This window comes from Miscanthus floridulus, chromosome 9 (assembly GCF_019320115.1).
Source record: "Miscanthus floridulus cultivar M001 chromosome 9, ASM1932011v1, whole genome shotgun sequence".
NCBI classification, from domain to species: domain Eukaryota; kingdom Viridiplantae; phylum Streptophyta; class Magnoliopsida; order Poales; family Poaceae; genus Miscanthus; species Miscanthus floridulus.
In genome coordinates this window covers 26,276,454-26,289,158 of record NC_089588.1, presented here as the reverse complement: position 1 = coordinate 26,289,158, position 12,705 = coordinate 26,276,454, and the positions used below count along the sequence as shown (strand labels likewise).

General features: G+C 43.5%; 1 protein-coding gene across 1 annotated transcript in view; it reads right to left on the bottom strand.

Annotated features, from left to right (window-relative positions):
* Positions 1-9,119: 9,119 nt before the first annotated feature.
* LOC136483559 (putative disease resistance protein RGA1) overlaps positions 9,120-12,705 on the bottom strand; it is a 32,627-nt gene continuing 29,041 nt past the window's right edge. Inside the window, exons 10-16 of the mRNA XM_066480666.1 lie at positions 10,987-11,346; positions 10,712-10,904; positions 10,424-10,621; positions 10,161-10,334; positions 9,698-10,086; positions 9,459-9,610; positions 9,120-9,344 (exon numbers count right to left, since the gene is read on the bottom strand). The gene's annotated coding sequence lies outside the window, so the exon portion shown is untranslated. The remainder of the gene's footprint in view (positions 9,345-9,458; positions 9,611-9,697; positions 10,087-10,160; positions 10,335-10,423; positions 10,622-10,711; positions 10,905-10,986; positions 11,347-12,705) is intronic.

The window sequence follows — 12,705 nt, the reverse complement described above, 5'->3', positions numbered from 1 at the left end:
ATAAAAAATTATCCGCCACCATCAATATGAAAAATAGATATAGCAATCTCCTAAATTTGATTAAAAATTACCAACTTCTAGCATTATTAAAGATAATTTAAAACCCTAAGTTTTCTAATTAGCCGTTTTTGCCATTAAGTGATAATTCAATGTAAGCCTTAAACTTGCATATAAATTATCTCCCTCTACCATTCTAACAGATAATTTAAAATAACCACCCATCAAAATCACCTACATATGCTACTATTAGCGATAATGTAAATTATAGCTAAATTTGCTTTTAAATTATCCATATGTGTCATTATAAAAGATAATATAAAGTAACATCTTTTAATTTGTACCTAAATTACCCATACCACCCATTACAAAAAAAACACAAGTATCTCTCAAATCTACATGTAAATACCAATATAAGATATTACAAAACTAATTCAATCCAGAGGTTGTTTACCGGTGAGGCACAGAAGATTCAACTCATGCAGTTTCGTATTGCTAATGGTTGGTTGAAAGTTGGAGCGCATACGAATCTAATAAACCACTCATTACCAAATGAAACGACATAAGCTGTTTCAAGTAATATAATGGTGCTGAAACATCTCCTTTTGAGAGAGAGAGAGAGAGAGAGAGAGAGAGAGAGAGAGAGAGAGAGAGAGAGAGAGTATGCACCTGCCTCAGTTCAATGAGGAAGAGAGGACCGGGGTCCTCTCTTTGTTGTTGCAAAGCAGAGCTCTCTAAGAACAATACAAATTATGAAGTAGCGGTATTGTAGGCAGGGTTTGTGTGCTGGCTCTGCTCTACTTCAGCACCACCATCCGTTGTATAATGTATATCCTAATAACTAATCACATTATCACAATACGAATATATATATATTGGAAGCATGGAATGCATCCATCGGTGACATAGTGGTATTGGTTGTAGCGATAAAGTTGTAATTATCTCAGCCATCATCATCAAGCAACTTGGCAAAACAACATGTGGAGGACAGTGTACGAGGAAGACGTGGCAAGTCTCCTCTGCCATCGTCCGTCCACGGTATGGTAGTAATGGATATCACACAAGCACATAGTAATGAAGGACCCCAATATTCGTTAGGCTGTTGCTTTCCATCGACATTTTATTTGTTGTGATATTGGGAGAAGAAATTTCAACACCGATGTGAAGTCCTTTGGCAGCAAATAGGAACACTAGCTTTACGTGTCGTCCATGATGGGCCCATTTGATGACTGGGATATGAAGACTAATTCATATGCCAGCTCGGACCTCTACAGAGTTTATTTGGATGCACTGGTATAGCCGTATTCACTTCGATTTACATGCGTTGAAATGGATTAAGGTGCAAGTTAGTTTCACAAAAAAATTGTATAAGGAAAAGCAGAACAAGCCTCCGTGCTTATAGCATTTATGCCAGCTTGGACCATAAACGCGACCCTTGGACGTTTGTCACGAGAGATCAACTCGACAGGCGTAGAAGAAGGCGTGCAGTGGATGGGATGATCTAAAGAGCAGAGGTGACGACGGCTGTCGAACAAGACAGCCGGCCCACGAGATGGAGATGGGGCTGCTAATAACACCGTAGAGCCGGCATGCGTATTTTGGGCACGGAATATCCAGACGGAGATAGGCAGAATTTGCATTGCTGGGTTGGGTTAGTCTCCAAGCGGTCTGCAAATGATACCATTGCAGAGGCCGTGAGGGTTATCAGTTGTCTATGGTCGTGCGTGTCGTGAGCATGTCATGCCACATGTATATATTATTTAGCACTACGCTCTTGGTGTACCATTTTGTTGCTGCAGTACAGTCAATCCATTGATAGGACAACATGTACCCGCTTCCCAGCCTTCTTCGGTCCATTGGTTCGAAGGTGCCGCTACCCTTACGGCGGTTGGAGTTGTTCCAAATTCACTCCAGCATATAGGCCGGGCTTCTGACAGAGCGAAGCGGAGGCCCGTTGCCGGAGGCTTGGGCCGGAGCGTAGTGGAGAATGTTCATGAGCCAGCAACCTATAAAGAAGCTATTCGTTGTGGTATTACTGAGAATTGGATTTCTGCTATGCATGAGGAGATGCAGTCTCTTGAGAAGAACAGTACATGGGAGATTGTACCTTTGCCTAAGAATAAGAAGACCATCAGCTGCAAATGGATCTTCAAGAGAAAGGAGGGTTTATCTCCAAGCGAGCCTCCAAAGTATAAGGCAAGGTTAGTTGCTAAAGGCTACAGTCAAATTCCGGGTATTGACTACAATGATGTGTTCTCTCCAGTGGTAAAACACAGTTCGATTCGTACTTTCCTTAGTATTGTTGCTTCACATGATCTTGAGCTTGAGCAGTTAGATGTGAAGACTGCGTTTTTGCATGGAGAGCTTGAGGAGGACATATACATGGACCAACCAGAAGGGTTCATAGTGCCTGGCAAGGAAAAATGTGTGCAAGTTGAAGAGATCCTTGTATGGTTTGAAACAGTCCCCTCGTCAGTGGAACCATAGGTTTGATTCATTTATGTTAGCACACAGTTTTAAAAGATCTAAGTATGATAGCTGTGTTTACATCAAGCATGTTAATGGATCACCTATATATTTGCTGTTATATATTGATGATATGCTGATTGCTGCCAAGAGTAAGATTGAAATCACTAAATTAAAGAAGCTATTGAGTAGTGGTTTTGATATGAAAGATCTTGGTAGTGCTAAGAAAATTCTTGGTATGGAAATTAGTAGAGACAGAAAATCTGGTTTGCTATTTCTTAGTCAACAAAATTATATCAAGAAAGTTCTTCAGCGTTTCAACATGCAAAATGCTAAGGCTGTTAGTACCCCTATTGCACCTCACTTTAAGTTGTCAGCTGCTCAGTGTCCTAGTACAGATGCAGAGATTGAATACATGTCAAGGGTTCCTTATTCTAGTGCTGTTGGGTCTTTGATGTATGCCATGGTTTGCCCTCGTCCAGATTTGTCATATGCTATGAGTCTTGTTAGTAGATATATGTCTAATCCTGGCAAAGAACATTAGAGGGCAGTTCAGTGGATTTTCAGGTACCTCAGAGGCACAGCAGATTCCTGTTTAAAGTTTGGAAGAACTGATAAGGGTTTTATTGGCTATGTGGATTCTGATTATGCTGCTGATCTGGACAGGCGAAGATCACTTACAGGTTATGTGTTTACTGTTGGCAGTTGTGCTGTGAGTTGGAGGGCTACTTTACAGTCAGTTGTTGCTTTGTCTACTACTAAAGCAGAATATATGGCTATTTGTGAAGCGTGCAAAGAATTAATTTGGCTGAAAGGTTTGTACGCTGAGCTTTGTGGAGTTGAATCTTGCATAAGTTTGCACTGTGACAGTCAAAGTGCAATTTACCTCACTAAAGATCAGATGTTCCATGAGAGAACTAAGCACATAGATATCAAGTATCATTTTGTGCGTGATGTGATTGAAGAAGGTAAGCTGAAGGTATGCAAGATTAGTACTCATGATAATCCTGCTGATATGATGACAAAGCATGTTCCTGTTGCTAAGTTTGAGCTGTGCTCAAGCTTAGTTGGTTTAATTGGATAGTCCAAGAGACTATTGTTGGCACTAGTGGTTTTCTATCTTTGTTATGTTCAGGATGAAGGGTTGATTTATGATACAAGATGAATTTGTTTCAAGGTGGAGTTTGTTGGAGTTGTTCCAAATTCACTCCATCATATAGGCCGGGCTTCTGACGGAGCGAAGCGGAGGCCCGTCGCCGGAGGCTTGGGCCGGAGCGTAGGTACGGTACGGTACGGTATATACACCCTTGCTAGGGTTTCGTGGAGACTTGATTCTCTTGTAAGCTGCCATAGGCGTGTAACCCAAAACTCTTGAGATAGTGAGATTGTTGCTGGCTGGTGCCCGTGGTTTTTCCCCTTCACATCGGAGGGGTTTTCCACGTTAAATCGTGTGTGTCCTCTGTGACTTGATTCTTTACTTCATATTCTTATACGTCGTTCATAACAGCGGCTTCCCTGCAGTGCAGGCACGCTCGTCCACGCAGCCAGAATTTCAAGTGAGCATAGGCCTGCCACCTGCAGGGGATAGCCCAAATATGTTATACTGCTCCAAGAAGAAATTAATGAAATAGTTGGTGCGAGTCAGACCTTCCGCACCGTGCGCACGGCAACCTCGTGTCGTGGCTGGGCAGTCACAGCGCCACTGCTGTCGTCCATCTCCAAACCGTCCGTCATCGCCAACGGTTAGTCCGGCGACGGCGCTTGTACGGTTCCGATACCACTTGTTGACCCCTGGATCTCCGGTACGGCTAGAGGTAGAAAAAGAGAGGAAGAACAGAGCGCGCGCACACACATCATAAGCACCAGCGTTGGCGGGAGCTCTGCAGAGAAGATGACAAAACTGAACTCGCTATCTTTACTGAGTTGCAGTGGAAAACTATATATACAACTCTACCCATCTAATTCTAGTACACAGACATACCAGGCTGCCATGCTGCTATAGTGATTCGATGTGACAGCAGTCTTTGGCGTCTGTCCCTGCTGTGGCTACAGTGCGGCAGAGGAGCCTTTCGACGCCTGCTCCTACAGCGGCTACAGTGCAGCAGCAGGGAGCCTTTCGACGCCTATCTCTTCCACATGTTCATACAGGGAGGAGCAGATTACTTAACAATGTTCCTTCTATCAGCATCGGCAAGGAAGTTCTTCAGATCTGGAAGTTTGATGCCCATATTATCAATCTCACCGGCGAGCAACATATGCACCTCTTCTGTGGCCGTCTCCATCAGCATGTTTTGGATGTATGACGCCAAAGCACCTACGAGACCGGCCATGATTGAGAAATTCGTTTTTGCTGTAACAAAATCAGAACAACTGTGATTTTTTTGAGGAATCAGAAAAAATGTGAATGCCAACATGGCATTTTACTTTTGTACAACAAAGATATAAATCATCTGACATGTATACATGCATCCATCGCGGCACAAAGATATAAATCATCTGACATGCATACATGCATCCATCGAATTGCGTGCGGCCTAGTTTATTAATTCCGCAGCGGAGCCTTGGATGCTAGAGTAGCTCTGAGCCAAACCACGTGAAACGCTGGCCAATGCATTTGCGTGAAGAAGCGTGGAGCCACCGCATGATGCTTTCTCCTCGCAGGAGATGACAAGCCAAGACTCAATGGGGATGAAAAAATCAATGCAGCTTGGCAGTGGACATGGCATGGTGCTGGAGGCTAATTAACAAAGGTATACGGGATTTTCAGTTTACAATAAAATCACAGCGTACAGACGGATCCTCGTATTGGTACCAATTCCACTTTGGAGCCTCAGCAGCTAGCAAACCAAGTTAACACAAAAGCAAGTTGAATTAAATTAAAAATAATTTGATCGCCCATCTGGCTGTCTCGATGTATGCACCGGGTTGATGCCATGGTGCTCTACACTAACCTTCACGGCTTCACCTGCCTCGAGTGGCTAGAAGCTTCACGTGTGACTGCATCGGGTGCAGGTACCATGCCAGTAAGGACATCGGGTTGCTTTAACAAATGAACATTAGGGTGCTAATGCACGAGTATTATAATATTGTCACCGCGCTGGGACGAGGACAAGGCACGCGGGTAGGTCAGTCCAGCAGAATTATTCTACTTCTCGCTAGCATTGGTAGGTGCAATGCAAGTCGGATCGATCAGATTCGGATTCAGATTAATGCAATGGACAGCCGGTGACTGAAAATTCTGTCGAGCGTGTACCAGTACTCACTAGTTAGGAAATATTATACTGTGCAGTGGCCACCGCAAATAACCAATCGAGAGAACAAGATCTTCCAAAGCCAAACGAGAACTGCATGCAGAGATACAAGATGTGCTATAGCGCAGCTGGGTTTCCACGAAGACTAGCTACAACGGAAAAACAGAAGCAAACTCCCAACTCATGCAAGGAGGTCCGATCCCATAACTTGTTCCAGTGTGTTTTCCTAAAAATAATGATTTTCTGAGGTTTGATTTACTCCTCCTACTACCCAAAGAGTACGCATCTAGGTCCCAATGAGAAAGATATGTGTCCTCAAAAGAAGTGGAGTTGGCTCAAATAGCATCAAAATGGTTAATTCGCCACACTACCATTATGAAACACTGCTGAAACGCCATTTCTGCGTTTTGGTTCTCATTTAACCATTTTGTAAAAAAAGTTGACCTGTACTTTCCATTTTGCCCCTAGATTGAAATCACAATCCTCTCACTACTGTCGGTGGATCTTCCCTCCTCGCTCCTCCGATTCCATCGGTTCGGAGCTGACCTCGGTGTTGGGATGGGCCTCCAATTCCTTGGATACCATTGCTTCAGTGCTCGAACCCGCGACCACTGGCCTCACGCGTTCGTCCCCTAACCATTCCAAGCACAACACATTTGTGTCTATTTGGGATATTCCTTCATGTTATTTTAATTCGGTTTTCAAATAAGTATTTGGAACCTTAAATGAATTTAAATGGAAAAGTTGTCAGCTACAAAGTTTTATAACTTTTCGAAATCTACAACTTTGGTATTGGTCTTTTCTCTAGCCAATGTTGCTTGACATATTTGAATTTCAGATGTGAGAAATTTAAACTTAGATTTTCCATCATAGATGATTTTAAATAAAAAAATTATCAACTACAAAGTTACATAATATTTCGAGATCTACAACTTTTGTTTCAGGCGTTTCTCCATCCGAGGTCGTTTGAAAAATTCGAATTTGAAATGTGAGAAATTCAATCGTAGATTTTCCATGCATATATGATTTCAAATGAAAAAGTTATCAACTACAAAGTTGCATAGCTTTTCTAGATCTACAACTTTTGTTTTGGTGGTTTCTCTATCTGAGGTCATTTGCAAAATTTGAATTTTGAATGTGAGAAATTCAAATGTAATTTTTGATGCATAGATGATTGCAAATGAAAAAGATGTCAATTACAAAGTTGCATAACTTTTCGAGATCTGCAACTTTTGTTATTGTCATTTTTTCATCCGTTGTCATTTGAAAAAAAAAATTAAATTTACTATGCAGCTCTTATTTTTAGAGGCGGCTACAAATCGATTTATAGAGGTGGCTAAAACTAAAGCCGCCTCTAAAAATTCTAGAAGCATTTGGAAATAGAGCCGTCTCTAAAAATATGGGTATTTGTAGAGGTGACTTGGAACAACACCTGGCTCTATAAATGCATTTGTAGCGGCAGCTGTAAATTGAACCGCCAAAACATAGCTGAAACTATTTTGGCCGATATAATTTAGAAACATGACTCGATAGTTTCAAAATTGGCATGGCCTAGTTTAGAAACCACCCTGGACGATTTCTTAGAACAACCTGAGTAAGTTTTGAAGAAAAAGGCAAAATCCAATCAAACGATCTCCAAATTTTTTGAATCTGAACAAAAATTTTAAAATATCACGATGAATCACTATCAATCCAAGATCAATAAAGCTATTGCAAAGGATCATCCAATTGATCAAATGGTCGGTGACATATCAAAATGTGTTCAAACAAGATCAATGATTACATCATTTTGTGAGTACTATGCATTTGTGTCATCCATTTAGCCTATAAATATTGATGAAGCGCTTAGAGATCTGGATTGGGTGAATGCTATGAAAGAATAGTTGAATAATATCACCCCCAATTACGTTTGGAAGCTAGTTGCGAGACCCAGGAACTACAGTATGGGTGGTATTAAATAGGTGCTTAGAAATAAGCAAAATGAAGATGGCATAATTGTAAGAAACAAAGCAAGATTGATTGCACAGGGCTATACTCAAGTTGTGGGATTAGATTTTCATGAAACATCTGCACCGGTTGTAAGACTTGAGGCTATTGAGTGCCCCAATATTGAGTTTTTGTTTTCAAAATTTTTGAAATTCATACTTTTTGAATTTTTTCAATTGCCGACCCAAACCAAAGTTGTAGTACTCAAAAAATTTCGAAAACTTTCCAATTCAATGTTTTTTAATTTAAACTTTTTTAGGCTCTCGGTTATGCATTACAATATTCAATAAGTGGATACAATATAAATGTATCTGCTACATAGACACAAGTGACTTTGAGGCATAGTGGTCGTGAGTTTGAGCTGTCTCAGTCACACACGCACGTGTTTCGCACGAAAAATCATGTGACTTGTCACTTCCGTCAACACATGCTAGGATAGCCGCCTCAGCAAAGGTTTCCAATGGCCTCTTAAAAGGCCGGATGTAGTAGTGCCTCCTGTTTAGCGGGCTTCATCAACACCGCTAGGAAGTATGATTCCAAAGCGTTAGAATATCTAGTGTTCGAATTTTGTGGAGAAAGCATTGAAATTGAAGATTTTGGTACAAACTCTAGGGTTCAAATTAGAGGTTCGATGCCTCACACTACTGGATTCAGGTTCTTTGCCGAGTGCCTGAGGCACTCGACAAAGGCCAAATTGCACTCGGCAAAGCCTTTGCCGAGTGCGGCACTCGGCAAAGAACACACGGCAAAAAATTGATCGGCAAAGCCCTCTTTGCCGAGAGCCCCGGGGGCTCTCGGCAAAGAAAAGCGACCGTCACGGCGCCGGCCCCGTTGACGGTCGCTTTGCCGAGTGCCAACCCTGCAGGCACTTGGCAAAGATTTTTTCTTTTTTAAAAAAAATTCCTTTGCCGAGTGCCCTCTATCAGGCCCTTGGCAAAGATGTTTTATTTTTTTTTTCTAAAGATTCTTTGCCGAGTGCCCCCTGGCCGGCGCTCGGCAAAGTTTGAATTTTTTTTAAAAAAAAATTCTTTGCCGAGTGCCCTCTGGCCGGCACTCGGCAAAGTTTGAATTTTTTTTTAAAAAAAATTCTTTGGCAAGATCATGGTCATGGCACTCGGCAAAGCTGGAAAAATGGTTTTCCGAGCGCCCATTTTTCCAGCTTTGCCGAGTGCTGTGACCATGACACTCGGCAACGGGGTCCTTTGTCGAGTGCAACACTCGGCAAAGTGACCCAAAACGGCAATTTTTAATTTTTTTTACATTCCATCATGACAAATAAATTCATACAAACATATATCACATATATATCTCATCCATCACATATATATCTCATTCATCACATATATATCTCATCCATCACATATATATCTCATCCATCCACACATCCATCCGCACATATCACATCCATCACAATATATATCACATATATAATAATAAGTGCTCAAGTCCATTCAAATAAATCCACAAGTCCATCAAAGTCCACAAGTGCATCACAAGTATATCACAAGTCCATCACCAAGTGAACAACAAATGAAAAAAAAATACAACGTGCACTCATCTCGGCCACTGTGACTGTGGTGAAGGCCCAGCTCCATCATTCGGAGGTGCATGAGGTAGATTATTCGAACCACCGTCAGATGGAGACTGCACAAAGGAGAAAAGATTGCATGTGAGACAAGATTATTTGGATAGCTAATCTAGGAAGGTAGAGGCCATACAAGCAAAGCACAAGCGAAAGTAAAAAAATTTCATACTTACAGGAGTAGTTGCAGCTGCAGAGAGAAGCCCACACGTTGCCCAAACCCTTGTAGGAACTCCGTAATGTCCGTCAGCCTTTGCGCCTGGGCCTATTGCTCGGCCCGCTCGGCCTCTAGCTTCTGACGTTGCCTCATTTCTTGTTCCAGCCAGGCCTACAATATTTCACTCCAATATTTCAGTAATGCAAAGCTAATTAAGGTGTGTAAAGATCAATGTATGACGAGTAAAATAGGAATAACCTCAAGTGCGTCGACCCGGTGCTGTGCAGCGGTCGGCCGTGTGCGAATGGCCAGACTCTCGCTCGTGCTCCGTGCTCGGATCTAGGAGAGAGAGGGAGTAGAGGCCGTGTCGATGACGCCGTCGCCAAGCCAGATGCGCCCATGCTTCTTGCCCTGCCCTGCCCTCATGACGGCCTCTCCATCGAAGTCTGGGTGCTCGGATCGTGGTCTGACCCATGGAGCGACCTCGCCACCTCAGTGTACTCACTGATGCGGGAGTGGACGCTCGAGTTCGTGTTTGCCTCGGGCGGGTCCTCCAGGTTGAAGGAGACGTCGGACATCGCCTTGCCCTTGTGGGCCATACACCATGCCTAGAAGTCCAAGCAAGCCTGGCCACTATGTGACGCCGACTGCGAGAAAGACAACACGATGATTAGAAATCAGGCAGAACTGAGCGTCACAATAGATGAATGAATTCGTGTACCCATGCTTGTTTGTATCCGGTGAGGCTACGGCTGCCCTGATGGTGTGCTGGACCTTGCATCTACAAACGACGATCCCGGGCATCCCTGTACATCTTGAGGTACTCCTCCGTGAACCACCTCTCCACCATCACCGCCCAGCACTCGGGATACGCTTGGCACCACTAGGGAATCATCTACACGTCATCAAGTATTGGACATGTAAGAAGATCAAATTAAACCAACTTAATCTCAAAACGAATCAATATTGATGTTCTTCATTTACCTCAAGGTACTGCTCCCGGGTCAGCTGCATCTCTCTTGCGTCTTTCTTGGTTTTCCTCTCTCCAAGCTTCAACCCATAGTAGGTTACGATGGCCTGGATGCGTACCTCGTGATGCATGTCGGTGACGAGTTTTTTACAGGCTTTGGTAGTCACCTGCTCCTCCCTGGCCTCAAATCCCTCCTCACATCTGTAATAAGTCTGCATACAAAAGCGATGTATCCATTCATTATTTCAAGAAAAGTTCAATGAATGCGACGTATTAAGCAATGTTGTGCGAGGGAGACTTACCCAAATCTCTGCCTTCACCCGCGCCGCCTTGTTGGGGTACTCTGCATCGAGGGCGACAGCGTAGTGGTCAAATGAGTAGGCCGGCTCCGTCTTCGATGCGTACGCGACAATGCCGGGGAAGTGTTGCCTGCACAGAAAACCCAGGATACCATTGACTAGCCGTGCGCTACCACCCAACACAACCACCCAGTTCCTGCACAAGTGATTAAGAAAAATTATTAGTTTTTTTCATCATATCATTTGAAGTAGTGGTGATAACATATAAAGTTACTTACTTTTGCCCTTCGGGGCGAATCACTGGGCGTTGGTGAGGAAGCGGAACCTGTGGGAGGCTCACGGGACCTCGCAAGTAGACACTCGAAGAGAAGTTGGAGGAAGCGGAACCCGTGCCTTCCGCCTCGTCGTCCTCGTGCGGCCCCTCCTCCTCGTCCGACTCGTCCACGGGCACCACCTCCTCCTCCAGCTCCTCCTCACGTGGCGTGGGAGGAGACGGCCCCCTCCTGCGGCTGGCGGTCCTCCTCCTCCTCCTATCCGATCCCTGCGCCGCCCCTCCGCCTCCTCCTGCAGCCGGCGTGGTCTTTGGTAAATCGAGTTCACGGACCTATGACGGTCGCCCGCCATCTTTGTTCAATCACCTGTAATAAAAAAGAAAAACAAGACGTAATTAGAAATAGGTGCAAAAATGAACAAAACATAATTACAAAAAAACATAGTAATACATGTATTAGAAATATATGCAAAAATGAACAAAACATAATTACAAAAAACATAGTATTACATGTATTAGAAATAATCTTCATGATTGAGATTAGCTGGATCATAGGTCTCGTCATCACTATCAACATTGTCCAACTCATCAACACTATCCGAAGGAGGAATGTTGTCTTCATTGTCATTGCCTAAACGTAATCGCTCAAGCATTTGTATGTCCTTCAGATTTCGCACCTCGTCTCTAGCGTCCTTGTCATCATCCCTTTCATTGTCTACTTCCATTCCTATCTCTTCGGTTAAGTCTATGTCAAACCTCCCTTGTAGCCCCTCTTCTTGATAGAACTCTCCATCATATGTGTTTGGGTTGAAGTTGTAATCTTCATCATTTGGACCAGGAAGTTTACCGTATGGCGATACCTTGTGCACAATAGACCAACCCTTAAGATGCTCGGCAGCTTTGCACACGTATGACGTATAATAAACCTAGACGGCCTGTTGAGCCACAATGTAGACATCTTTTCCTGGATAGACGGAATCCTATCGAATCTTGACTAGCCCAAGCTTAGGGGCCTGTCTCATTACTCTAGGATGAAACCAGTGGCATTTGAATATGACAGGAGTAAGAGGTTTGGAACCATAGAATGATAGTTCGTAGATTTATTCAATTCTTCCATAATAGTCGAGTTCATCAGTGCCGGGCATAACAACTCTGCTGTTTGTGTTTTTTCGATTGGGCCGACTCTGCTCGTAGCTTGCTGTGTGAAAACGATATCCATTCATGTCATAACCGGTAAATGACTTGACCCTAACGGCACAGCCATTTGCAACCTGTCTCAGCTCGTCACTTATAGGCGCATCAGTTTGGGCTTTCTGTTTGAACCAACAAATGAAATCGGGGCTCTCTGGTCCCGCACCCTGTGAAAGAAGGGTATCATTTTCTTGCGGGGTAGGTTGCCTTGATCCATGCCAGGATTGACGAAGAAATTCCCTATACCAACGAGAAACAAGGGGGTTGGACGAAGAAACAAGGACATACGGCGAAATGAAACAAGTTTGTTCAGAACTTACCCAATGAACGGCTACACCTCGACAAGGTTGGTCAACACATATAGCATGATACTGCACCACTCTTGATTTTTCAATTCCTTAGTGGTCGATGCACTTGCGCTTCCGAGTTGCCCTTGGAAAAGGCTGAGGTTCGATTCATCTTCGCCAGCATTGTAACGAGGGGGTGGATTATAAACGCTAGGAAGGTTCTTAGTGTAGTATTTCTCTGTGAAGTT